Genomic DNA, 27,103 nt, shown 5'->3' on the forward strand with positions numbered 1-27,103 from the left:
TGTTTGGCGAGTGGATTCGACTTCGGAACGCCTCAAATCGGCATAAAAGGCTTCGTGTATGACTGAGCACTACGCGGGCAGCTTCTACAAGTCTCGTTAAGCCGTGCACGCAGCGGTAAAGGTTGCAATTATGTGAAGTGATTTTGGAGGGCTGTATGGTCTCGCATACAATTTCTACTATTTCGGATGCTCGGATCATACGGAAGAGAGGCGTGAGCGGCGTGGGAAGCGCAGGGTGTATGTGAGAGTGTGTGTGAGGTGGTGGTGCGTCCGCAATGTGAATTTTATCGTTGGAGGGGATGTGTATCGAGTATCCGGGGATGTAGCTCAAATGGTAGAGCGCTCGCTTAGCATGCGAGAGGTACAGGGATCGATACCCTGCTTCTCCAGGCGTGTGTAGTATAGTGGTCAGTACCTCACCTTGTGGCGGTGAAATCCCTGGTTCGAATCCGGGCACGCGCACTCTTATATTCATTATGCTTCTTCTACCTTTGCCTTTTGTCCCTTTCGCTGCTCCCTGTGGCCCCCACGATGCTCACGTATGGCCTATGAGTCTACGCCACGCATTTTGCGCCGCTACCCGAGTACTTGAATCGGCGGTATAGTCAATCCCCACAGCTAGCAGCTCTCGATGCTCCAGATGTGTTTAACGTTGCGGCGCTGCCGCTTAGTCAACTGACATCAATAATTAGTCCGTTAGAGACCACTAGTCAAGGGATGGCGCCTACCGAGAGAGTGTTTCACGGTCGCATCAGTCGATGATCCGGTCAGCATGACAATTTGTTTGGCGAGTGGATTCGACTTCGGAACGCCTCAAATCGACATAAAAGGCTTCGTGTATGACTGAGCACTACGCGGGCAGCTTCTACAAGTCTCGTTAAGCCGTGCACGCAGCGGTAAAGGTTGCAATTATGTGAAGTGATTTTGGAGGGCTGTATGGTCTCGCATACAATTTCTACTATTTCGGATGCTCGGATTATACGGAAGAGAGGCGTGAGCGGCGTGGGAAGCGCAGGGTGCATGTGAGAGTGTGTGTGAGGTGGTGGTGCGTCCGCAATGTGAATTTAATCGTTGGCGGGGATGTGTATCGAGTATCCGGGGATGTAGCTCAAATGGTAGAGCGCTCGCTTAGCATGCGAGAGGTACAGGGATCGATACCCTGCTTCTCCAGGCGTGTGTAGTATAGTGGTCAGTACCTCACCTTGTGGCGGTGAAATCCCTGGTTCGAATCCGGGCACGCGCACTCTTATATTCATTATGCTTCTTCTACCTTTGCCTTTTGTCCCTTTCGCTGCTCCCTGTGGCCCCCACGATGCTCACGTATGGCCTATGAGTCTACGCCACGCATTTTGCGCCGCTACCCGAGTACTTGAATCGGCGGTATAGTCAACCCCCACAGCTAGCAGCTCTCGATGCTCCAGATGTGTTTAACGTTGCGGCGCTGCCGCTTAGTCAACTGACATCAATAATTAGTCCGTTAGAGACCACTAGTCAAGGGATGGCGCCTACCGAGAGAGTGTTTCACGGTCGCATCAGTCGATGATCCGGTCAGCATGACAATTTGTTTGGCGAGTGGATTCGACTTCGGAACGCCTCAAATCGGCATAAAAGGCTTCGTGTATGACTGAGCACTACGCGGGCAGCTTCTACAAGTCTCGTTAAGCCGTGCACGCAGCGGTAAAGGTTGCAATTATGTGAAGTGATTTTGGAGGGCTGTAGGGTCTCGCATACAATTTCTACTATTTCGGATGCTCGGATCATACGGAAGAGAGGCGTGAGCGGCGTGGGAAGCGCAGGGTGCATGTGAGAGTGTGTGTGAGGTGGTGGTGCGTCCGCAATGTGAATTTTATCGTTGGAGGGGATGTGTATTGAGTATCCGGGGATGTAGCTCAAATGGTAGAGCGCTCGCTTAGCATGCGAGAGGTACAGGGATCGATACCCTGCTTCTCCAGGCGTGTGTAGTATAGTGGTCAGTACCTCACCTTGTGGCGGTGAAATCCCTGGTTCGAATCCGGGCACGCGCACTCTTATATTCATTATGCTTCTTCTACCTTTGCCTTTTGTCCCTTTCGCTGCTCCCTGTGGCCCCCACGATGCTCACGTATGGCCTATGAGTCTACGCCACGCATTTTGCGCCGCTACCCGAGTACTTGAATCGGCGGTATAGTCAATCCCCACAGCTAGCAGCTCTCGATGCTCCAGATGTGTTTAACGTTGCGGCGCTGCCGCTTAGTCAACTGACATCAATAATTAGTCCGTTAGAGACCACTAGTCAAGGGATGGCGCCTACCGAGAGAGTGTTTCACGGTCGCATCAGTCGATGATCCGGTCAGCATGACAATTTGTTTGGCGAGTGGATTCGACTTCGGAACGCCTCAAATCGGCATAAAAGGCTTCGTGTATGACTGAGCACTACGCGGGCAGCTTCTACAAGTCTCGTTAAGCCGTGCACGCAGCGGTAAAGGTTGCAATTATGTGAGGTGATTTTGGAGGGCTGTATGGTCTCGCATACAATTTCTACTATTTCGGATGCTCGGATCATACGGAAGAGAGGCGTGAGCGGCGTGGGAAGCGCAGGGTGCATGTGAGAGTGTGTGTGAGGTGGTGGTGCGTCCGCAATGTGAATTTAATCGTTGGCGGGGATGTGTATCGAGTATCCGGGGATGTAGCTCAAATGGTAGAGCGCTCGCTTAGCATGCGAGAGGTACAGGGATCGATACCCTGCTTCTCCAGGCGTGTGTAGTATAGTGGTCAGTACCTCACCTTGTGGCGGTGAAATCCCTGGTTCGAATCCGGGCACGCGCACTCTTATATTCATTATGCTTCTTCTACCTTTGCCTTTTGTCCCTTTCGCTGCTCCCTGTGGCCCCCACGATGCTCACGTATGGCCTATGAGTCTACGCCACGCATTTTGCGCCGCTACCCGAGTACTTGAATCGGCGGTATAGTCAATCCCCACAGCTAGCAGCTCTCGATGCTCCAGATGTGTTTAACGTTGCGGCGCTGCCGCTTAGTCAACTGACATCAATAATTAGTCCGTTAGAGACCACTAGTCAAGGGATGGCGCCTACCGAGAGAGTGTTTCACGGTCGCATCAGTCGATGATCCGGTCAGCATGACAATTTGTTTGGCGAGTGGATTCGACTTCGGAACGCCTCAAATCGGCATAAAAGGCTTCGTGTATGACTGAGCACTACGCGGGCAGCTTCTACAAGTCTCGTTAAGCCGTGCACGCAGCGGTAAAGGTTGCAATTATGTGAAGTGATTTTGGAGGGCTGTATGGTCTCGCATACAATTTCTACTATTTCGGATGCTCGGATCATACGGAAGAGAGGCGTGAGCGGCGTGGGAAGCGCAGGGTGCATGTGAGAGTGTGTGTGAGGTGGTGGTGCGTCCGCAATGTGAATTTAATCGTTGGCGGGGATGTGTATCGAGTATCCGGGGATGTAGCTCAAATGGTAGAGCGCTCGCTTAGCATGCGAGAGGTACAGGGATCGATACCCTGCTTCTCCAGGCGTGTGTAGTATAGTGGTCAGTACCTCACCTTGTGGCGGTGAAATCCCTGGTTCGAATCCGGGCACGCGCACTCTTATATTCATTATGCTTCTTCTACCTTTGCCTTTTGTCCCTTTCGCTGCTCCCTGTGGCCCCCACGATGCTCACGTATGGCCTATGAGTCTACGCCACGCATTTTGCGCCGCTACCCGAGTACTTGAATCGGCGGTATAGTCAATCCCCACAGCTAGCAGCTCTCGATGCTCCAGATGTGTTTAACGTTGCGGCGCTGCCGCTTAGTCAACTGACATCAATAATTAGTCCGTTAGAGACCACTAGTCAAGGGATGGCGCCTACCGAGAGAGTGTTTCACGGTCGCATCAGTCGATGATCCGGTCAGCATGACAATTTGTTTGGCGAGTGGATTCGACTTCAGAACGCCTCAAATCGGCATAAAAGGCTTCGTGTATGACTGAGCACTACGCGGGCAGCTTCTACAAGTCTCGTTAAGCCGTGCACGCAGCGGTAAAGGTTGCAATTATGTGAGGTGATTTTGGAGGGCTGTATGGTCTCGCATACAATTTCTACTATTTCGGATGCTCGGATCATACGGAAGAGAGGCGTGAGCGGCGTGGGAAGCGCAGGGTGCATGTGAGAGTGTGTGTGAGGTGGTGGTGCGTCCGCAATGTGAATTTTATCGTTGGCGGGGATGTGTATCGAGTATCCGGGGATGTAGCTCAAATGGTAGAGCGCTCGCTTAGCATGCGAGAGGTACAGGGATCGATACCCTGCTTCTCCAGGCGTGTGTAGTATAGTGGTCAGTACCTCACCTTGTGGCGGTGAAATCCCTGGTTCGAATCCGGGCACGCGCACTCTTATATTCATTATTCTTCTTCTACCTTTGCCTTTTGTCCCTTTCGCTGCTCCCTGTGGCCCCCACGATGCTCACGTATGGCCTATGAGTCTACGCCACGCATTTTGCGCCGCTACCCGAGTACTTGAATCGGCGGTATAGTCAATCCCCACAGCTAGCAGCTCTCGATGCTCCAGATGTGTTTAACGTTGCGGCGCTGCCGCTTAGTCAACTGACATCAATAATTAGTCCGTTAGAGACCACTAGTCAAGGGATGGCGCCTACCGAGAAAGTGTTTCACGGTCGCATCAGTCGATGATCCGGTCAGCATGACAATTTGTTTGGCGAGTGGATTCGACTTCGGAACGCCTCAAATCGGCATAAAAAGCTTCGTGTATGACTGAGCACTACGCGGGCAGCTTCTACAAGTCTCGTTAAGCCGTGCACGCAGCGGTAAAGGCTGCAATTATGTGAAGTGATTTTGGAGGGCTGTATGGTCTCGCATACAATTTCTACTATTTCGGATGCTCGGATCATACGGAAGAGAGGCGTGAGCGGCGTGGGAAGCGCAGGGTGTATGTGAGAGTGTGTGTGAGGTGGTGGTGCGTCCGCAATGTGAATTTTATCGTTGGAGGGGATGTGTATCGAGTATCCGGGGATGTAGCTCAAATGGTAGAGCGCTCGCTTAGCATGCGAGAGGTACAGGGATCGATACCCTGCTTCTCCAGGCGTGTGTAGTATAGTGGTCAGTACCTCACCTTGTGGCGGTGAAATCCCTGGTTCGAATCCGGGCACGCGCACTCTTATATTCATTATGCTTCTTCTACCTTTGCCTTTTGTCCCTTTCGCTGCTCCCTGTGGCCCCCACGATGCTCACGTATGGCCTATGAGTCTACGCCACGCATTTTGCGCCGCTACCCGAGTACTTGAATCGGCGGAATAGTCAATCCCCACAGCTTGCAGCTCTCGATGCTCCAGATGTGTTTAACGTTGCGGCGCTGCCGCTTAGTCAACTGACATCAATAATTAGTCCGTTAGAGACCACTAGTCAAGGGATGGCGCCTACCGAGAGAGTGTTTCACGGTCGCATCAGTCGATGATCCGGTCAGCATGACAATTTGTTTGGCGAGTGGATTCGACTTCGGAACGCCTCAAATCGGCATAAAAGGCTTCGTGTATGACTGAGCACTACGCGGGCAGCTTCTACAAGTCTCGTTAAGCCGTGCACGCAGCGGTAAAGGTTGCAATTATGTGAAGTGATTTTGGAGGGCTGTAGGGTCTCGCATACAATTTCTACTATTTCGGATGCTCGGATCATACGGAAGAGAGGCGTGAGCGGCGTGGGAAGCGCAGGGTGCATGTGAGAGTGTGTGTGAGGTGGTGGTGCGTCCGCAATGTGAATTTTATCGTTGGAGGGGATGTGTATCGAGTATCCGGGGATGTAGCTCAAATGGTAGAGCGCTCGCTTAGCATGCGAGAGGTACAGGGATCGATACCCTGCTTCTCCAGGCGTGTGTAGTATAGTGGTCAGTACCTCACCTTGTGGCGGTGAAATCCCTGGTTCGAATCCGGGCACGCGCACTCTTATATTCATTATGCTTCTTCTACCTTTGCCTTTTGTCCCTTTCGCTGCTCCCTGTGGCCCCCACGATGCTCACGTATGGGCCTATGAGTCTACGCCACGCATTTGCGCCGCTACCCGAGTACTTGAATCGGCGGTATAGTCAATCCCCACAGCTAGCAGCTCTCGATGCTCCAGATGTGTTTAACGCTGCGGCGCTGCCGCTTAGTCAACTGACATCAATAATTAGTCCGTTAGAGACCACTAGTCAAGGGATGGCGCCTACCGAGAGAGTGTTTCACGGTCGCATCAGTCGATGATCCGGTCAGCATGACAATTTGTTTGGCGAGTGGATTCGACTTCGGAACGCCTCAAATCGGCATAAAAGGCTTCGTGTATGACTGAGCACTACGCGGGCAGCTTCTACAAGTCTCGTTAAGCCGTGCACGCAGCGGTAAAGGTTGCAATTATGTGAAGTGATTTTGGAGGGCTGTATGGTCTCGCATACAATTTCTACTATTTCGGATGCTCGGATCATACGGAAGAGAGGCGTGAGCGGCGTGGGAAGCGCAGGGTGCATGTGAGAGTGTGTGTGAGGTGGTGGTGCGTCCGCAATGTGAATTTAATCGTTGGCGGGGATGTGTATCGAGTATCCGGGGATGTAGCTCAAATGGTAGAGCGCTCGCTTAGCATGCGAGAGGTACAGGGATCGATACCCTGCTTCTCCAGGCGTGTGTAGTATAGTGGTCAGTACCTCACCTTGTGGCGGTGAAATCCCTGGTTCGAATCCGGGCACGCGCACTCTTATATTCATTATGCTTCTTCTACCTTTGCCTTTTGTCCCTTTCGCTGCTCCCTGTGGTCCCCACGATGCTCACGTATGGCCTATGAGTCTACGCCACGCATTTTGCGCCGCTACCCGAGTACTTGAATCGGCGGTATAGTCAATCCCCACAGCTAGCAGCTCTCGATGCTCCAGATGTGTTTAACGTTGCGGCGCTGCCGCTTAGTCAACTGACATCAATAATTAGTCCGTTAGAGACCACTAGTCAAGGGATGGCGCCTACCGAGAGAGTGTTTCACGGTCGCATCAGTCGATGATCCGGTCAGCATGACAATTTGTTTGGCGAGTGGATTCGACTTCGGAACGCCTCAAATCGGCATAAAAGGCTTCGTGTATGACTGAGCACTACGCGGGCAGCTTCTACAAGTCTCGTTAAGCCGTGCACGCAGCGGTAAAGGTTGCAATTATGTGAAGTGATTTTGGAGGGCTGTATGGTCTCGCATACAATTTCTACTATTTCGGATGCTCGGATCATACGGAAGAGAGGCGTGAGCGGCGTGGGAAGCGCAGGGTGCATGTGAGAGTGTGTGTGAGGTGGTGGTGCGTCCGCAATGTGAATTTGATCGTTGGAGGGGATGTGTATCGAGTATCCGGGGATGTAGCTCAAATGGTAGAGCGCTCGCTTAGCATGCGAGAGGTACAGGGATCGATACCCTGCTTCTCCAGGCGTGTGTAGTATAGTGATCAGTACCTCACCTTGTGCCGGTGAAATCCCTTGATTCGAATCCGGGCACGCGCACTCTTATATCATTATGCTTCTTCTACCTTTGCCTTTTGTCCCTTTCGCTGCTCCCTGTGGCCCCCACGATGCTCACGTATGGCCTATGAGTCTACGCCACGCATTTTGCGCCCGCTACCCGAGTACTTGAATCGGCGGTATAGTCAATCCCCACAGCTAGCAGCTCTCGATGCTCCAGATGTGTTTAACGGTGCGGCGCTGCCGCTTAGTCAACTGACATCAATAATTAGTCCGTTAGAGACCACTAGTCAAGGGATGGCGCCTACCGAGAAAGTGTTTCACGGTCGCATCAGTCGATGATCCGGTCAGCATGACAATTTGTTTGGCGAGTGGATTCGACTTCGGAACGCCTCAAATCGACATAAAAGGCTTCGTGTATGACTGAGCACTACGCGGGCAGCTTCTACAAGTCTCGTTAAGCCGTGCACGCAGCGGTAAAGGTTGCAATTATGTGAAGTGATTTTGGAGGGCTGTATGGTCTCGCATACAATTTCTACTATTTCGGATGCTCGGATCATACGGAAGAGAGGCGTGAGCGGCGTGGGAAGCGCAGGGTGCATGTGAGAGTGTGTGTGAGGTGGTGGTGCGTCCGCAATGTGAATTTTATCGTTGGCGGGGATGTGTATCGAGTATCCGGGGATGTAGCGCAAATGGTAGAGCGCTCGCTTAGCATGCGAGAGGTACAGGGATCGATACCCTGCTTCTCCAGGCGTGTGTAGTATAGTGGTCAGTACCTCACCTTGTGGCGGTGAAATCCCTGGTTCGAATCCGGGCACGCGCACTCTTATATTCATTATGCTTCTTCTACCTTTGCCTTTTGTCCCTTTCGCTGCTCCCTGTGGCCCCCACGATGCTCACGTATGGCCTATGAGTCTACGCCACGCATTTTGCGCCGCTACCCGAGTACTTGAATCGGCGGTATAGTCAATCCCCACAGCTAGCAGCTCTCGATGCTCCAGATGTGTTTAACGTTGCGGCGCTGCCGCTTAGTCAACTGACATCAATAATTAGTCCGTTAGAGACCACTAGTCAAGGGATGGCGCCTACCGAGAGAGTGTTTCACGGTCGCATCAGTCGATGATCCGGTCAGCATGACAATTTGTTTGGCGAGTGGATTCGACTTCGGAACGCCTCAAATCGGCATAAAAGGCTTCGTGTATGACTGAGCACTACGCGGGCAGCTTCTACAAGTCTCGTTAAGCCGTGCACGCAGCGGTAAAGGTTGCAATTATGTGAAGTGATTTTGGAGGGCTGTATGGTCTCGCATACAATTTCTACTATTTCGGATGCTCGGATCATACGGAAGAGAGGCGTGAGCGGCGTGGGAAGCGCAGGGTGCATGTGAGAGTGTGTGTGAGGTGGTGGTGCGTCCGCAATGTGAATTTTATCGTTGGCGGGGATGTGTATCGAGTATCCGGGGATGTAGCTCAAATGGTAGAGCGCTCGCTTAGCATGCGAGAGGTACAGGGATCGATACCCTGCTTCTCCAGGCGTGTGTAGTATAGTGGTCAGTACCTCACCTTGTGGCGGTGAAATCCCTGGTTCGAATCCGGGCACGCGCACTCTTATATTCATTATGCTTCTTCTACCTTTGCCTTTTGTCCCTTTCGCTGCTCCCTGTGGCCCCCACGATGCTCACGTATGGCCTATGAGTCTACGCCACGCATTTTGCGCCGCTACCCGAGTACTTGAATCGGCGGTATAGTCAATCCCCACAGCTAGCAGCTCTCGATGCTCCAGATGTGTTTAACGTTGCGGCGCTGCCGCTTAGTCAACTGACATCAATAATTAGTCCGTTAGAGACCACTAGTCAAGGGATGGCGCCTACCGAGAGAGTGTTTCACGGTCGCATCAGTCGATGATCCGGTCAGCATGACAATTTGTTTGGCGAGTGGATTCGACTTCGGAACGCCTCAAATCGGCATAAAAGGCTTCGTGTATGACTGAGCACTACGCGGGCAGCTTCTACAAGTCTCGTTAAGCCGTGCACGCAGCGGTAAAGGTTGCAATTATGTGAAGTGATTTTGGAGGGCTGTATGGTCTCGCATACAATTTCTACTATTTCGGATGCTCGGATCATACGGAAGAGAGGCGTGAGCGGCGTGGGAAGCGCAGGGTGTATGTGAGAGTGTGTGTGAGGTGGTGGTGCGTCCGCAATGTGAATTTTATCGTTGGAGGGGATGTGTATCGAGTATCCGGGGATGTAGCTCAAATGGTAGAGCGCTCGCTTAGCATGCGAGAGGTACAGGGATCGATACCCTGCTTCTCCAGGCGTGTGTAGTATAGTGGTCAGTACCTCACCTTGTGGCGGTGAAATCCCTGGTTCGAATCCGGGCACGCGCACTCTTATATTCATTATGCTTCTTCTACCTTTGCCTTTTGTCCCTTTCGCTGCTCCCTGTGGCCCCCACGATGCTCACGTATGGCCTATGAGTCTACGCCACGCATTTTGCGCCGCTACCCGAGTACTTGAATCGGCGGTATAGTCAATCCCCACAGCTAGCAGCTCTCGATGCTCCAGATGTGTTTAACGTTGCGGCGCTGCCGCTTAGTCAACTGACATCAATAATTAGTCCGTTAGAGACCACTAGTCAAGGGATGGCGCCTACCGAGAGAGTGTTTCACGGTCGCATCAGTCGATGATCCGGTCAGCATGACAATTTGTTTGGCGAGTGGATTCGACTTCGGAACGCCTCAAATTGGCATAAAAGGCTTCGTGTATGACTGAGCACTACGCGGGCAGCTTCTACAAGTCTCGTTAAGCCGTGCACGCAGCGGTAAAGGTTGCAATTATGTGAAGTGATTTTGGAGGGCTGTATGGTCTCGCATACAATTTCTACTATTTCGGATGCTCGGATCATACGGAAGAGAGGCGTGAGCGGCGTGGGAAGCGCAGGGTGCATGTGAGAGTGTGTGTGAGGTGGTGGTGCGTCCGCAATGTGAATTATATCGTTGGCGGGGATGTGTATCGAGTATCCGGGGATGTAGCTCAAATGGTAGAGCGCTCGCTTAGCATGCAAGAGGTACAGGGATCGATACCCTGCTTCTCCAGGCGTGTGTAGTATAGTGGTCAGTACCTCACCTTGTGGCGGTGAAATCCCTGGTTCGAATCCGGGCACGCGCACTCTTATATTCATTATGCTTCTTCTACCTTTGCCTTTTGTCCCTTTCGCTGCTCCCTGTGGCCCCCACGATGCTCACGTATGGCCTATGAGTCTACGCCACGCATTTTGCGCCGCTACCCGAGTACTTGAATCGGCGGTATAGTCAATCCCCACAGCTAGCAGCTCTCGATGCTCCAGATGTGTTTAACGTTGCGGCGCTGCCGCTTAGTCAACTGACATCAATAATTAGTCCGTTAGAGACCACTAGTCAAGGGATGGCGCCTGCCGAGAGAGTGTTTTACGGTCGCATCAGTCGATGATCCGGTCAGCATGACAATTTGTTTGGCGAGTGGATTCGACTTCGGAACGCCTCAAATCGGCATAAAAGGCTTCGTGTATGACTGAGCACTACGCGGGCAGCTTCTACAAGTCTCGTTAAGCCGTGCACGCAGCGGTAAAGGTTGCAATTATGTGAGGTGATTTTGGAGGGCTGTATGGTCTCGCATACAATTTCTACTATTTCGGATGCTCGGATCATACGGAAGAGAGGCGTGAGCGGCGTGGGAAGCGCAGGGTGCATGTGAGAGTGTGTGTGAGGTGGTGGTGCGTCCGCAATGTGAATTTATCGTTGGCGGGGATGTGTATCGAGTATCCGGGGATGTAGCGCAAATGGTAGAGCGCTCGCTTAGCATGCGAGAGGTACAGGGATCGATACCCTGCTTCTCCAGGCGTGTGTAGTATAGTGGTCAGTACCTCACCTTGTGGCGGTGAAATCCCTGGTTCAAATCCGGGCACGCGCACTCTTATATTCATTATGCTTCTTCTACCTTTGCCTTTTGTCCCTTTCGCTGCTCCCTGTGGCCCCCACGATGCTCACGTATGGCCTATGAGTCTACGCCACGCATTTTGCGCCGCTACCCGAGTACTTGAATCGGCGGTATAGTCAATCCCCACAGCTAGCAGCTCTCGATGCTCCAGATGTGTTTAACGTTGCGGCGCTGCCGCTTAGTCAACTGACATCAATAATTAGTCCGTTAGAGACCACTAGTCAAGGGATGGCGCCTACCGAGAGAGTGTTTCACGGTCGCATCAGTCGATGATCCGGTCAGCATGACAATTTGTTTGGCGAGTGGATTCGACTTCGGAACGCCTCAAATCGGCATAAAAGGCTTCGTGTATGACTGAGCACTACGCGGGCAGCTTCTACAAGTCTCGTTAAGCCGTGCACGCAGCGGTAAAGGTTGCAATTATGTGAAGTGATTTTGGAGGGCTGTATGGTCTCGCATACAATTTCTACTATTTCGGATGCTCGGATTATACGGAAGAGAGGCGTGAGCGGCGTGGGAAGCGCAGGGTGCATGTGAGAGTGTGTGTGAGGTGGTGGTGCGTCCGCAATGTGAATTTTATCGTTGGAGGGGATGTGTATCGAGTATCCGGGGATGTAGCTCAAATGGTAGAGCGCTCGCTTAGCATGCGAGAGGTACAGGGATCGATACCCTGCTTCTCCAGGCGTGTGTAGTATAGTGGTCAGTACCTCACCTTGTGGCGGTGAAATCCCTGGTTCGAATCCGGGCACGCGCACTCTTATATTCATTATGCTTCTTCTACCTTTGCCTTTTGTCCCTTTCGCTGCTCCCTGTGGCCCCCACGATGCTCACGTATGGCCTATGAGTCTACGCCACGCATTTTGCGCCGCTACCCGAGTACTTGAATCGGCGGTATAGTTCAATCCACCACAGCTAGCAGCTCTCGATGCTCCAGATGTGTTTAACGCTGCGCGCTGCCGCCTTAGTCACTGACATCAATAATTAGTCCGTTAGAGACACTAGTCAAGGGATGGCGCCTACCGAGAGAGCGTTTCACGGTCGCATCAGTCGATGATCCGGTCAGCATGACAATTTGTTTTGGCGAGTGGATTCGACTTCGGAACGCCTCAAATCGGCATAAAAGGCTTCGTGTATGACTGAGCACTACGCGGACAGCTTCTACAAGTCTCGTTAAGCCGTGCACGCAGCGGTAAAGGTTGCAACTATGTGAGGTGATTTTGGAGGGCTGTATGGTCTCGCATACAATTTCTACTATTTCGGATGCTCGGATCATACGGAAGAGAGGCGTGAGCGGCGTGGGAAGCGCAGGGTGGATGTGAGAGTGTGTGTGAGGTGGTGGTGCGTCCGCAATGGAATTTTATCGTTGAGGGGATGTGTATCGAGTATCCGAGGATGTAGCTCAAATGGTAGAGCGCTCGCTTAGCATGCGAGAGGTACAGGGATCGATACCCTGCTTCTCCAGGCGTGTGTAGTATAGTGGTCAGTACCTCACCTTGTGGCGGTGAAATCCCTGGTTCGAATCCGGGCACGCGCACTCTTATATTCATCATGCTTCTTCTACCTTTGCCTTTTGTCCCTTTCGCTGCTCCCTGTGGCCCTCACGATGCTCACGTATGGCCTATGAGTCTACGCCACGCATTTTGCGCCGCTACCCGAGTACTTGAATCGGCGGTATAGTCAATCCCCACAGCTAGCAGCTCTCGATGCTGGAGATGTGTTTAACGTTGCGGCGCTGCCGCTTAGTCAACTGACATCAATAATTAGTCCGTTAGAGACCACTAGTCAAGGGATGGCGCCTACCGAGAGAGCGTTTCACGGTCGCATCAGTCGATGATCCGGTCAGCATGACAATTTGTTTGGCGAGTGGATTCGACTTCGGAACGCCTCAAATCGGCATAAAAGGCTTCGTGTATGACTGAGCACTACGCGGGCAGCTTCTACAAGTCTCGTTAAGCCGTGCACGCAGCGGTAAAGGTTGCAATTATGTGAGGTGATTTTGGAGGGCTGTATGGTCTCGCATACAATTTCTACTATTTCGGATGCTCGGATCATACGGAAGAGAGGCGTGAGCGGCGTGGGAAGCGCAGGGTGCATGTGAGAGTGTGTGAGAGGTGGTGGTGCGTCCGCAATGGAATTTTATCGTTGGAGGGGATGTGTATCGAGTATCCGGGGATGTAGCTCAAATGGTAGAGCGCTCGCTTAGCATGCGAGAGGTACAGGGATCGATCCCTGCTTCTCCCAGGCGTGTGTAGTATAGTGGTCAGTACCTCACCTTGTGGGCGGTGAAATCCCTGGTTCGAATCCGGGCACGCGCACTCTTATATTCATTATGCTTCTTCTACCTTTGCCTTTTGTCCCTTTCGCTGCTCCCTGTGGCCCCCACGATGCTCACGTATGGCCTATGAGTCTACGCCACGCATTTTGCGCCGCTACCCGAGTACTTGAATCGGCGGTATAGTCAATCCCCACAGCTAGCAGCTCTCGATGCTCCAGATGTGTTTAACGTTGCGGCGCTGCCGCTTAGTCAACTGACATCAATAATTAGTCCGTTAGAGACCACTAGTCAAGGGATGGCGCCTACCGAGAGAGTGTTTCACGGTCGCATCAGTCGATGATCCGGTCAGCATGACAATTTGTTTGGCGAGTGGATTCGACTTCGGAACGCCTCAAATCGGCATAAAAGGCTTCGTGTATGACTGAGCACTACGCGGGCAGCTTCTACAAGTCTCGTTAAGCCGTGCACGCAGCGGTAAAGGTTGCAATTATGTGAAGTGATTTTGGAGGGCTGTATGGTCACTCATACAATTTCTACTATTTCGGATGCTCGGATCATACGGAAGAGAGGCGTGAGCGGCGTGGGAAGCGCAGGGTGCATGTGAGAGTGTGTGTGAGGTGGTGGTGCGTCCGCAATGTGAATTTAATCGTTGGCGGGGATGTGTATCGAGTATCCGGGGATGTAGCTCAAATGGTAGAGCGCTCGCTTAGCATGCGAGAGGTACAGGGATCGATACCCTGCTTCTCCAGGCGTGTGTAGTATAGTGGTCAGTACCTCACCTTGTGGCGGTGAAATCCCTGGTTCGAATCCGGGCACGCGCACTCTTATATTCATTATGCTTCTTCTACCTTTGCCTTTTGTCCCTTTCGCTGCTCCCTGTGGCCCCCACGATGCTCACGTATGGCCTATGAGTCTACGCCACGCATTTTGCGCCGCTACCCGAGTACTTGAATCGGCGGTATAGTCAATCCCCACAGCTAGCAGCTCTCGATGCTCCAGATGTGTTTAACGTTGCGGCGCTGCCGCTTAGTCAACTGACATCAATAATTAGTCCGTTAGAGACCACTAGTCAAGGGATGGCGCCTACCGAGAGAGTGTTTCACGGTCGCATCAGTCGATGATTCGGTCAGCATGACAATTTGTTTGGCGAGTGGATTCGACGTCGGAACGCCTCAAATCGGCATAAAAGGCTTCGTGTATGACTGAGCACTACGCGGGCAGCTTCTACAAGTCTCGTTAAGCCGTGCACGCAGCGGTAAAGGTTGCAATTATGTGAGGTGATTTTGGAGGGCTGTATGGTCTCGCATACAATTTCTACTATTTCGGATGCTCGGATCATACGGAAGAGAGGCGTGAGCGGCGTGGGAAGCGCAGGGTGCATGTGAGAGTGTGTGTGAGGTGGTGGTGCGTCCGCAATGTGAATTTTATCGTTGGCGGGGATGTGTATCGAGTATCCGGGGATGTAGCTCAAATGGTAGAGCGCTCGCTTAGCATGCGAGAGGTACAGGGATCGATACCCTGCTTCTCCAGGCGTGTGTAGTATAGTGGTCAGTACCTCACCTTGTGGCGGTGAAATCCCTGGTTCGAATCCGGGCACGCGCACTCTTATATTCATTATGCTTCTTCTACCTTTGCCTTTTGTCCCTTTCGCTGCTCCCTGTGGCCCCCACGATGCTCACGTATGGCCTATGAGTCTACGCCACGCATTTTGCGCCGCTACCCGAGTACTTGAATCGGCGGTATAGTCAATCCCCACAGCTAGCAGCTCTCGATGCTCCAGATGTGTTTAACGTTGCGGCGCTGCCGCTTAGTCAACTGACATCAATAATTAGTCCGTTAGAGACCACTAGTCAAGGGATGGCGCCTACCGAGAGAGTGTTTCACGGTCGCATCAGTCGATGATCCGGTCAGCATGACAATTTGTTTGGCGAGTGGATTCGACTTCGGAACGCCTCAAATCGGCATAAAAGGCTTCGTGTATGACTGAGCACTACGCGGGCAGCTTCTACAAGTCTCGTTAAGCCGTGCACGCAGCGGTAAAGGTTGCAATTATGTGAAGTGATTTTGGAGGGCTGTATGGTCTCGCATACAATTTCTACTATTTCGGATGCTCGGATCATACGGAAGAGAGGCGTGAGCGGCGTGGGAAGCGCAGGGTGCATGTGAGAGTGTGTGTGAGGTGGTGGTGCGTCCGCAATGTGAATTTAATCGTTGGCGGGGATGTGTATCGAGTATCCGGGGATGTAGCTCAAATGGTAGAGCGCTCGCTTAGCATGCGAGAGGTACAGGGATCGATGCCTTGCTTCCCCCAGGGGGGGGAGGTATAGTGGTCAGTCCTCACCCTGGGGGCGGTGAAAACCCCTGTTTCGAATCCCGGGCACGCGCACTCTTATATTCATTATGCTTGTTTCTACCTTTGCCTTTTGTCCCTTTCGCTGCTCCCTGTGGCCCCCCACGATGCTCACGTATGGCCTATGAGTCTACGCCACGCATTTTGCGCCGCTACCCGAGTACTTGAATCGGCGGTATAGTCAATCCCCACAGCTAGCAGCTCTCGATGCTCCAGATGTGTTTAACGTTGCGGCGCTGCCGCTTAGTCAACTGACATCAATAATTAGTCCGTTAGAGACCACTAGTCAAGGGATGGCGCCTACCGAGAGAGTGTTTCACGGTCGCATCAGTCGATGATCCGGTCAGCATGACAATTTGTTTGGCGAGTGGATTCGACTTCGGAACGCCTCAAATCGGCATAAAAGGCTTCGTGTATGACTGAGCACTACGCGGGCAGCTTCTACAAGTCTCGTTAAGCCGTGCACGCAGCGGTAAAGGTTGCAATTATGTGAGGTGATTTTGGAGGGCTGTATGGTCTCGCATACAATTTCTACTATTTCGGATGCTCGGATCATACGGAAGAGAGGCGTGAGCGGCGTGGGAAGCGCAGGGTGCATGTGAGAGTGTGTGAGGTGGTGGTGCGTCCGCAATGTGAATTTTATCGTTGGCGGGGATGTGTATCGAGTATCCCGGGATGTAGCTCAAATGGTAGAGCGCTCGCTTAGCATGCGAGAGGTACAGGGATCGATACCCTGCTTCTCCAGGCGTGTGTAGTATAGTGGTCAGTACCTCACCTTGTGGCGGTGAAATCCCTGGGTCGAATCCGGGCACGCGCACTCTTATATTCATTATGCTTCTTCTACCTTTGCCTTTTTGTCCCTTTCGCTGCTCCCTGTGGCCCCCACGATGCTCACGTATGCCTATGAGTCTACGCCACGCATTTGCGCCGCTACCCGAGTACTTGAATCGGCGGTATAGTCAATCCCCACAGCTAGCAGCTCTCGATGCTCCAGATGTGTTTAACGTTGCGGCGCTGCCGCTTAGTCAACTGACATCAATAATTAGTCCGTTAGAGACCACTAGTCAAGGGATGGCGCCTTACCGGAGAGAGTGTTTCACGGTCGCATCAGTCGATGATCCGGTCAGCATGACAATTTGTTTGGCGAGTGGATTCGACTTCGGAACGCCTCAAATCGGCATAAAAAGGCTTCGTGTATGACTGAGCACTACGCGGGCAGCTTCTACAAGTCTCGTTAAGCCGTGCACGCAGCGGTAAAGGTTGCAATTATGTGAGGTGATTTTGGAGGGCTGTATGGTCTCGCATACAATTTCTACTATTTCGGATGCTCGGATCATACGGAAGAGAGGCGTGAGCGGCGTGGGAAGCGCAGGGTGTATGTGAGAGTGTGTGTGAGGTGGTGGTGCGTCCGCAATGTGTACTTTATCGTTGGAGGGGATGTGTATCGAGTATCCGGGGATGTAGCTCAAATGGTAGCGCGCTCGCTTAGCATGCGAGAGGTACAGGGATCGATACCCTGCTTCTCCAGGCGTGTGTAGTATAGTGGTCAGTACCTCACCTTGTGGCGGTGAAATCCCTGGTTCGAATCCGGGCACGCGCACTCTTATATTCATTATGCTTCTTCTACCTTTGCCTTTTGTCCCTTTCGCTGCTCCCTGTGGCCCCCACGATGCTCACGTATGGCCTATGAGTCTACGCCACGCATTTTGCGCCGCTACCCGAGTACTTGAATCGGCGGTATAGTCAATCCCCACAGCTAGCAGCTCTCGATGCTCCAGATGTGTTTAACGGCGCGGCGCTGCCGCTTAGTCAACCGACATCAATAATTAGTCCGTTAGAGACCACTAGTCAAGGGATGGCGCCTACCGAGAGAGCGTTTCACGGTCGCATCAGTCGATGATCCGGTCAGCATGACAATTTGTTTGGCGAGTGGATTCGACTTCGGAACGCCTCAAATCGGCATAAAAGGCTTCGTGTATGACTGAGCACTACGCGGGTAGCTTCTACAAGTCTCGTTAAGCCGTGCACGCAGCGGTAAAGGTTGCAATTATGTGAAGTGATTTTGGAGGGCTGTATGGTCTCGCATACAATTTCTACTATTTCGGATGCTCGGATCATACAGAAGAGAGGCGTGAGCGGCGTGGGAAGCGCAGGGTGCATGTGAGAGTGTGTGTGAGGTGGTGGTGCGTCCGCAATGTGAATTTTATCGTTGGAGGGGATGTGTATCGAGTATCCGGGGATGTAGCTCGAATGGTAGAGCGCTCGCTTAGCATGCGAGAGGTACAGGGATCGATACCCTGCTTCTCCAGGCGTGTGTAGTATAGTGATCAGTACCTCACCTTGTGGCGGTGAAATCCCTGGTTCGAATCCGGGCACGCGCACTCTTATATTCATTATGCTTCTTCTACCTTTGCCTTTTGTCCCTTTCGCTGCTCCCTGTGGCCCCCACGATGCTCACGTATGGCCTATGAGTCTACGCCACGCATTTTGCGCCGCTACCCGAGTACTTGAATCGGCGGTATAGTCAATCCCCACAGCTAGCAGCTCTCGATGCTCCAGATGTGTTTAACGCTGCGGCGCTGCCGCTTAGTCAACTGACATCAATAATTAGTCCGTTAGAGACCACTAGTCAAGGGATGGCGCCTACCGAGAGAGTGTTTCACGGTCGCATCAGTCGATGATCCGGTCAGCATGACAATTTGTTTGGCGAGTGGATTCGACTTCGGAACGCCTCAAATCGGCATAAAAGGCTTCGTGTATGACTGAGCACTACGCGGGCAGCTTCTACAAGTCTCGTTAAGCCGTGCACGCAGCGGTAAAGGTTGCAATTATGTGAAGTGATTTTGGAGGGCTGTATGGTCACTCATACAATTTCTACTATTTCGGATGCTCGGATCATACGGAAGAGAGGCGTGAGCGGCGTGGGAAGCGCAGGGTGCATGTGAGAGTGTGTGTGAGGTGGTGGTGCGTCCGCAATGTGAATTTTATCGTTGGAGGGGATGTGTATCGAGTATCCGGGGATGTAGCTCAAATGGTAGAGCGCTCGCTTAGCATGCGAGAGGTACAGGGATCGATACCCTGCTTCTCCAGGCGTGTGTAGTATAGTGGTCAGTACCTCACCTTGTGGCGGTGAAATCCCTGGTTCGAATCCGGGCACGCGCACTCTTATATTCATTATGCTTCTTCTACCTTTGCTTTTTGTCCCTTTCGCTGCTCCCTGTGGCCCCCACGATGCTCACGTATGGCCTATGAGTCTACGCCACGCATTTTGCGCCGCTACCCGAGTACTTGAATCGGCGGTATAGTCAATCCCCACAGCTAGCAGCTCTCGATGCTCCAGATGTGTTTAACGTTGCGGCGCTGCCGCTTAGTCAACTGACATCAATAATTAGTCCGTTAGAGACCACTAGTCAAGGGATGGCGCCTACCGAGAGAGTGTTTCACGGTCGCATCAGTCGATGATCCGGTCAGCATGACAATTTGTTTGGCGAGTGGATTCGACTTCGGAACGCCTCAAATCGGCATAAAAGGCTTCGTGTATGACTGAGCACTACGCGGGCAGCTTCTACAAGTCTCGTTAAGCCGTGCACGCAGCGGTAAAGGTTGCAATTATGTGAAGTGATTTTGGAGGGCTGTATGGTCTCGCATACAATTTCTACTATTTCGGATGCTCGGATCATACGGAAGAGAGGCGTGAGCGGCGTGGGAAGCGCAGGGTGCATGTGAGAGTGTGTGTGAGGTGGTGGTGCGTCCGCAATGTGAATTTAATCGTTGGCGGGGATGTGTATCGAGTATCCGGGGATGTAGCTCAAATGGTAGAGCGCTCGCTTAGCATGCGAGAGGTACAGGGATCGATACCCTGCTTCTCCAGGCGTGTGTAGTATAGTGGTCAGTACCTCACCTTGTGGCGGTGAAATCCCTGGTTCGAATCCGGGCACGCGCACTCTTATATTCATTATGCTTCTTCTACCTTTGCTTTTTGTCCCTTTCGCTGCTCCCTGTGGCCCCCACGATGCTCACGTATGGCCTATGAGTCTACGCCACGCATTTTGCGCCGCTACCCGAGTACTTGAATCGGCGGTATAGTCAATCCCCACAGCTAGCAGCTCTCGATGCTCCAGATGTGTTTAACGTTGCGGCGCTGCCGCTTAGTCAACTGACATCAATAATTAGTCCGTTAGAGACCACTAGTCAAGGGATGGCGCCTGCCGAGAGAGTGTTTTACGGTCGCATCAGTCGATGATCCGGTCAGCATTTGGCGAGTGGATTCGACTTCGGAACGCCTCAAATCGGCATAAAAGGCTTCGTGTATGACTGAGCACTACGCGGGCAGCTTCTACAAGTCTCGTTAAGCCGTGCACGCAGCGGTAAAGGTTGCAATTATGTGAGGTGATTTTGGAGGGCTGTATGGTCTCGCATACAATTTCTACTATTTCGGATGCTCGGATCATACGGAAGAGAGGCGTGAGCGGCGTGGGAAGCGCAGGGTGCATGTGAGAGTGTGTGTGAGGTGGTGGTGCGTCCGCAATGTGAATTTTATCGTTGGAGGGGATGTGTATCGAGTATCCGGGGATGTAGCTCAAATGGTAGAGCGCTCGCTTAGCATGCGAGAGGTACAGGGATCGATACCCTGCTTCTCCAGGCGTGTGTAGTATAGTGGTCAGTACCTCACCTTGTGGCGGTGAAATCCCTGGTTCGAATCCGGGCACGCGCACTCTTATATTCATTATGCTTCTTCTACCTTTGCCTTTTGTCCCTTTCGCTGCTCCCTGTGGCCCCCACGATGCTCACGTATGGCCTATGAGTCTACGCCACGCATTTTGCGCCGCTACCCGAGTACTTGAATCGGCGGTATAGTCAATCCCCACAGCTAGCAGCTCTCGATGCTCCAGATGTGTTTAACGTTGCGGCGCTGCCGCTTAGTCAACTGACATCAATAATTAGTCCGTTAGAGACCACTAGTCAAGGGATGGCGCCTGCCGAGAGAGTGTTTTACGGTCGCATCAGTCGATGATCCGGTCAGCATGACAATTTGTTTGGCGAGTGGATTCGACTTCGGAACGCCTCAAATCGGCATAAAAGGCTTCGTGTATGACTGAGCACTACGCGGGCAGCTTCTACAAGTCTCGTTAAGCCGTGCACGCAGCGGTAAAGGTTGCAATTATGTGAGGTGATTTTGGAGGGCTGTATGGTCTCGCATACAATTTCTACTATTTCGGATGCTCGGATCATACGGAAGAGAGGCGTGAGCGGCGTGGGAAGCGCAGGGTGCATGTGAGAGTGTGTGTGAGGTGGTGGTGCGTCCGCAATGTGAATTTTATCGTTGGAGGGGATGTGTATCGAGTATCCGAGGATGTAGCTCAAATGGTAGAGCGCTCGCTTAGCATGCGAGAGGTACAGGGATCGATACCCTGCTTCTCCAGGCGTGTGTAGTATAGTGGTCAGTACCTCACCTTGTGGCGGTGAAATCCCTGGTTCGAATCCGGGCACGCGCACTCTTATATTCATTATGCTTCTTCTACCTTTGCCTTTTGTCCCTTTCGCTGCTCCCTGTGGCCCCCACGATGCTCACGTATGGCCTATGAGTCTACGCCACGCATTTTGCGCCGCTACCCGAGTACTTGAATCGGCGGTATAGTCAATCCCCACAGCTAGCAGCTCTCGATGCTCCAGATGTGTTTAACGTTGCGGCGCTGCCGCTTAGTCAACTGACATCAATAATTAGTCCGTTAGAGACCACTAGTCAAGGGATGGCGCCTACCGAGAGAGTGTTTCACGGTCGCATCAGTCGATGATCCGGTCAGCATGACAATTTGTTTGGCGAGTGGATTCGACTTCGGAACGCCTCAAATCGGCATAAAAGGCTTCGTGTATGACTGAGCACTACGCGGGCAGCTTCTACAAGTCTCGTTAAGCCGTGCACGCAGCGGTAAAGGTTGCAATTATGTGAAGTGATTTTGGAGGGCTGTATGGTCTCGCATACAATTTCTACTATTTCGGATGCTCGGATCATACGGAAGAGAGGCGTGAGCGGCGTGGGAAGCGCAGGGTGCATGTGAGAGTGTGTGTGAGGTGGTGGTGCGTCCGCAATGTGAATTTTATCGTTGGCGGGGATGTGTATCGAGTATCCGGGAATGTAGCTCAAATGTTAGAGCGCTCGCTTAGCATGCGAGAGGTACAGGGATCGATACCCTGCTTCTCCAGCGCGTGTGTAGTATAGTGGTCAGTACCTCACCTTGTGGCGGTGAAATCCCTGGGTTCGAATCCGGGCACGCGCACTCTTATATTCATTATGCTTCTTCTACCTTTGCCTTTTGTCCCTTTCGCTGCTCCCTGTGGCCCCCACGATGCTCACGTATGGCCTATGAGTCTACGCCACGCATTTTGCGCCGCTACCCGAGTACTTGAATCGGCGGTATAGTCAATCCCCACAGCTAGCAGCTCTCGATGCTCCAGATGTGTTTAACGTTGCGGCGCTGCCGCTTAGTCAACTGACATCAATAATTAGTCCGTTAGAGACCACTAGTCAAGGGATGGCGCCTGCCGAGAGAGTGTTTTACGGTCGCATCAGTCGATGATCCGGTCAGCATTTGGCGAGTGGATTCGACTTCGGAACGCCTCAAATCGGCATAAAAGGCTTCGTGTATGACTGAGCACTACGCGGGCAGCTTCTACAAGTCTCGTTAAGCCGTGCACGCAGCGGTAAAGGTTGCAATTATGTGAGGTGATTTTGGAGGGCTGTATGGTCTCGCATACAATTTCTACTATTCGGATGCTCAGATCCATACAGGAAGACAAGGCCGTGCACCGCTCTGGGAAACCTCAGTGTCCATTGTGAGAGTGTGTCTGAAGGCGGTGGTGCATTCCGCAAATGTGAATTTGTTCGTAGGAGGGGGATGTGTATCCGAGTATCCGGGGATGTAGCTCAAATGGTAGAGCCGCTCGCTTAGCATGCGAGAGTTCCAGGGATCGATACCCTGCTTCTCCAGGCGTGTGTAGTATAGTGGTCAGTACCTCACCTTGTGGCGGTGAAATCCCTGGTTCGAATCCGGGCACGCGCACTCTTATATTCATTATGCTTCTTCTACCTTTGCCTTTTGTCCCTTTCGCTGCTCCCTGTGGCCCCCACGATGCTCACGTATGGCCTATGAGTCTACGCCACGCATTTTGCGCCGCTACCCGAGTACTTGAATCGGCGGTATAGTCAATCCCCACAGCTAGCAGCTCTCGATGCTGGAGATGTGTTTAACGTTGCGGCGCTGCCGCTTAGTCAACTGACATCAATAATTAGTCCGTTAGAGACCACTAGTCAAGGGATGGCGCCTACCGAGAGAGTGTTTCACGGTCGCATCAGTCGATGATCCGGTCAGCATGACAATTTGTTTGGCGAGTGGATTCGACTTCGGAACGCCTCAAATCGGCATAAAAGGCTTCGTGTATGACTGAGCACTACGCGGGCAGCTTCTACAAGTCTCGTTAAGCCGTGCACGCAGCGGTAAAGGTTGCAATTATGTGAGGTGATTTTGGAGGGCTGTATGGTCTCGCATACAATTTCTACTATTTCGGATGCTCGGATCATACGGAAGAGAGGCGTGAGCGGCGTGGGAAGCGCAGGGTGCATGTGAGAGTGTGTGTGAGGTGGTGGTGCGTCCGCAATGTGAATTTTATCGTTGGAGGGGATGTGTATCGAGTATCCGGGGATGTAGCTCAAATGGTAGAGCGCTCGCTTAGCATGCGAGAGGTACAGGGATCGATACCCTGCTTCTCCAGGCGTGTGTAGTATAGTGGTCAGTACCTCACCTTGTGGCGGTGAAATCCCTGGTTCGAATCCGGGCACGCGCACTCTTATATTCATTATGCTTCTTCTACCTTTGCCTTTTGTCCCTTTCGCTGCTCCCTGTGGCCCCCACGATGCTCACGTATGGCCTATGAGTCTACGCCACGCATTTTGCGCCGCTACCCGAGTACTTGAATCGGCGGTATAGTCAATCCCCACAGCTAGCAGCTCTCGATGCTCCAGATGTGTTTAACGTTGCGGCGCTGCCGCTTAGTCAACCGACATCAATAATTAGTCCGATAGAGACCACTAGTCAAGGGATGGCGCCTACCGAGAGAGCGTTTCACGGTCGCATCAGTCGATGATCCGGTCAGCATGACAATTTGTTTGGCGAGTGGATTCGACTTCGGAACGCCTCAAATCGGCATAAAAGGCTTCGTGTATGACTGAGCACTACGCGGGCAGCTTCTACAAGTCTCGTTAAGCCGTGCACGCAGCGGTAAAGGTTGCAATTATGTGAGGTGATTTTGGAGGGCTGTATGGTCTCGCATACAATTTCTACTATTTCGGATGCTCGGATCATACGGAAGAGAGGCGTGAGCGGCGTGGGAAGCGCAGGGTGCATGTGAGAGTGTGTGTGAGGTGGTGGTGCGTCCGCAATGTGAATTTTATCGTTGGAGGGGATGTGTATCGAGTATCCGGGGATGTAGCTCAAATGGTAGAGCGCTCGCTTAGCATGCGAAAGGTACAGGGATCGATACCCTGCTTCTCCAGGCGTGTGTAGTATAGTGGTCAGTACCTCACCTTGTGGCGGTGAAATCCCTGGTTCGAATCCGGGCACGCGCACTCTTATATTCATTATGCTTCTTCTACCTTTGCCTTTTGTCCCTTTCGCTGCTCCCTGTGGCCCCCACGATGCTCACGTATGGCCTATGAGTCTACGCCACGCATTTTGCGCCGCTACCCGAGTACTTGAATCGGCGGTATAGTCAATCCCCACAGCTAGCAGCTCTCGATGCTCCAGATGTGTTTAACGTTGCGGCGCTGCCGCTTAGTCAACTGACATCAATAATTAGTCCATTAGAGACCACTAGTCAAGGGATGGCGCCTGCCGAGAGAGTGTTTTACGGTCGCATCAGTCGATGATCCGGTCAGCATGACAATTTGTTTGGCGAGTGGATTCGACTTCGGAACGCCTCAAATCGGCATAAAAGGCTTCGTGTATGACTGAGCACTACGCGGGCAGCTTCTACAAGTCTCGTTAAGCCGTGCACGCAGCGGTAAAGGTTGCAATTATGTGAAGTGATTTTGGAGGGCTGTATGGTCTCGCATACAATTTCTACTATTTCGGATGCTCGGATCATACGGAAGAGAGGCGTGAGCGGCGTGGGAAGCGCAGGGTGCATGTGAGAGTGTGTGTGAGGTGGTGGTGCGTCCGCAATGTGAATTTAATCGTTGGCGGGGATGTGTATCGAGTATCCGGGGATGTAGCTCAAATGGTAGAGCGCTCGCTTAGCATGCGAGAGGTACAGGGATCGATACCCTGCTTCTCCAGGCGTGTGTAGTATAGTGGTCAGTACCTCACCTTGTGGCGGTGAAATCCCTGGTTCGAATCCGGGCACGCGCACTCTTATATTCATTATGCTTCTTCTACCTTTGCCTTTTGTCCCTTTCGCTGCTCCCTGTGGCCCCCACGATGCTCACGTATGGCCTATGAGTCTACGCCACGCATTTTGCGCCGCTACCCGAGTACTTGAATCGGCGGTATAGTCAATCCCCACAGCTAGCAGCTCTCGATGCTCCAGATGTGTTTAACGTTGCGGCGCTGCCGCTTAGTCAGCTGACATCAATAATTAGTCCGTTAGAGACCACTAGTCAAGGGATGGCGCCTACCGAGAGAGTGTTTCACGGTCGCATCAGTCGATGATCCGGTCAGCATGACAATTTGTTTGGCGAGTGGATTCGACTTCGGAACGCCTCAAATCGGCATAAAAGGCTTCGTGTATGACTGAGCACTACGCGGGCAGCTTCTACAAGTCTCGTTTAGCCGTGCACGCAGCGGTAAAGGTTGCAATTATGTGAGGTGATTTTGGAGGGCTGTATGGTCTCGCATACAATTTCTACTATTTCGGATGCTCGGATCATACGGAAGAGAGGCGTGAGCGGCGTGGGAAGCGCAGGGTGCATGTGAGAGTGTGTGTGAGGTGGTGGTGCGTCCGCAATGTGAATTTAATCGTTGGCGGGGATGTGTATCGAGTATCCGGGGATGTAGCTCAAATGGTAGAGCGCTCGCTTAGCATGCGAGAGGTACAGGGATCGATACCCTGCTTCTCCAGGCGTGTGTAGTATAGTGGTCAGTACCTCACCTTGTGGCGGTGAAATCCCTGGTTCGAATCCGGGCACGCGCACTCTTATATTCATTATGCTTCTTCTACCTTTGCCTTTTGTCCCTTTCGCTGCTCCCTGTGGCCCCCACGATGCTCACGTATGGCCTATGAGTCTACGCCACGCATTTTGCGCCGCTACCCGAGTACTTGAATCGGCGGTATAGTCAATCCCCACAGCTAGCAGCTCTCGATGCTCCAGATGTGTTTAAACGTTGCGGCGCTGCCGCTTAGTCAACTGACATCAATAATTAGTCCGTTAGAGACCACTAGTCAAGGGATGGCGCCTACCGAGAGAGTGTTTCACGGTCGCATCAGTCGATGATCCGGTCAGCATGACAATTTGTTTGGCGAGTGGATTCGACTTCGGAACGCCTCAAATCAGCATAAAAGGCTTCGTGTATGACTGAGCACTACGCGGGCAGCTTCTACAAGTCTCGTTAAGCCGTGCACGCAGCGGTAAAGGTTGCAATTATGTGAAGTGATTTTGGAGGGCTGTATGGTCTCGCATACAATTTCTACTATTTCGGATGCTCGGATTATACGGAAGAGAGGCGTGAGCGGCGTGGGAAGCGCAGGGTGCATGTGAGAGTGTGTGGGAGGTGGTGGTGCGTCCGCAATGTGAATTTAATCGTTGGCGGGGATGTGTATCGAGTATCCGGGGATGTAGCTCAAATGGTAGAGCGGTCGCTTAGCATGCGAGAGGTACAGGGATCGATACCCTGCTTCTCCAGGCGTGTGTAGTATAGTGGTCAGTACCTCACCTTGTGGCGGTGAAATCCCTGGTTCGAATCCGGGCACGCGCACTCTTATATTCATTATGCTTCTTCTACCTTTGCCTTTTGTCCCTTTCGCTGCTCCCTGTGGCCCCCACGATGCTCACGTATGGCCTAT

At 52.4% G+C, this 27,103-nt stretch overlaps 1 non-coding gene across 1 annotated transcript; it reads left to right on the forward strand.

The window, feature by feature from the left end:
- Positions 1–22,962: 22,962 nt before the first annotated feature.
- Positions 22,963–23,036, forward strand: PITG_25426. Its single transcript has one exon. It is a non-coding gene; the product is annotated as a tRNA-Ala (tRNA).
- The last annotated feature ends 4,067 nt before the right edge of the window (positions 23,037–27,103 follow it).

Source organism: Phytophthora infestans, genomic scaffold, assembly GCF_000142945.1.
Source record: "Phytophthora infestans T30-4 supercont1.1 genomic scaffold, whole genome shotgun sequence".
NCBI classification, from domain to species: Eukaryota; Oomycota; class Peronosporomycetes; order Peronosporales; family Peronosporaceae; genus Phytophthora; species Phytophthora infestans.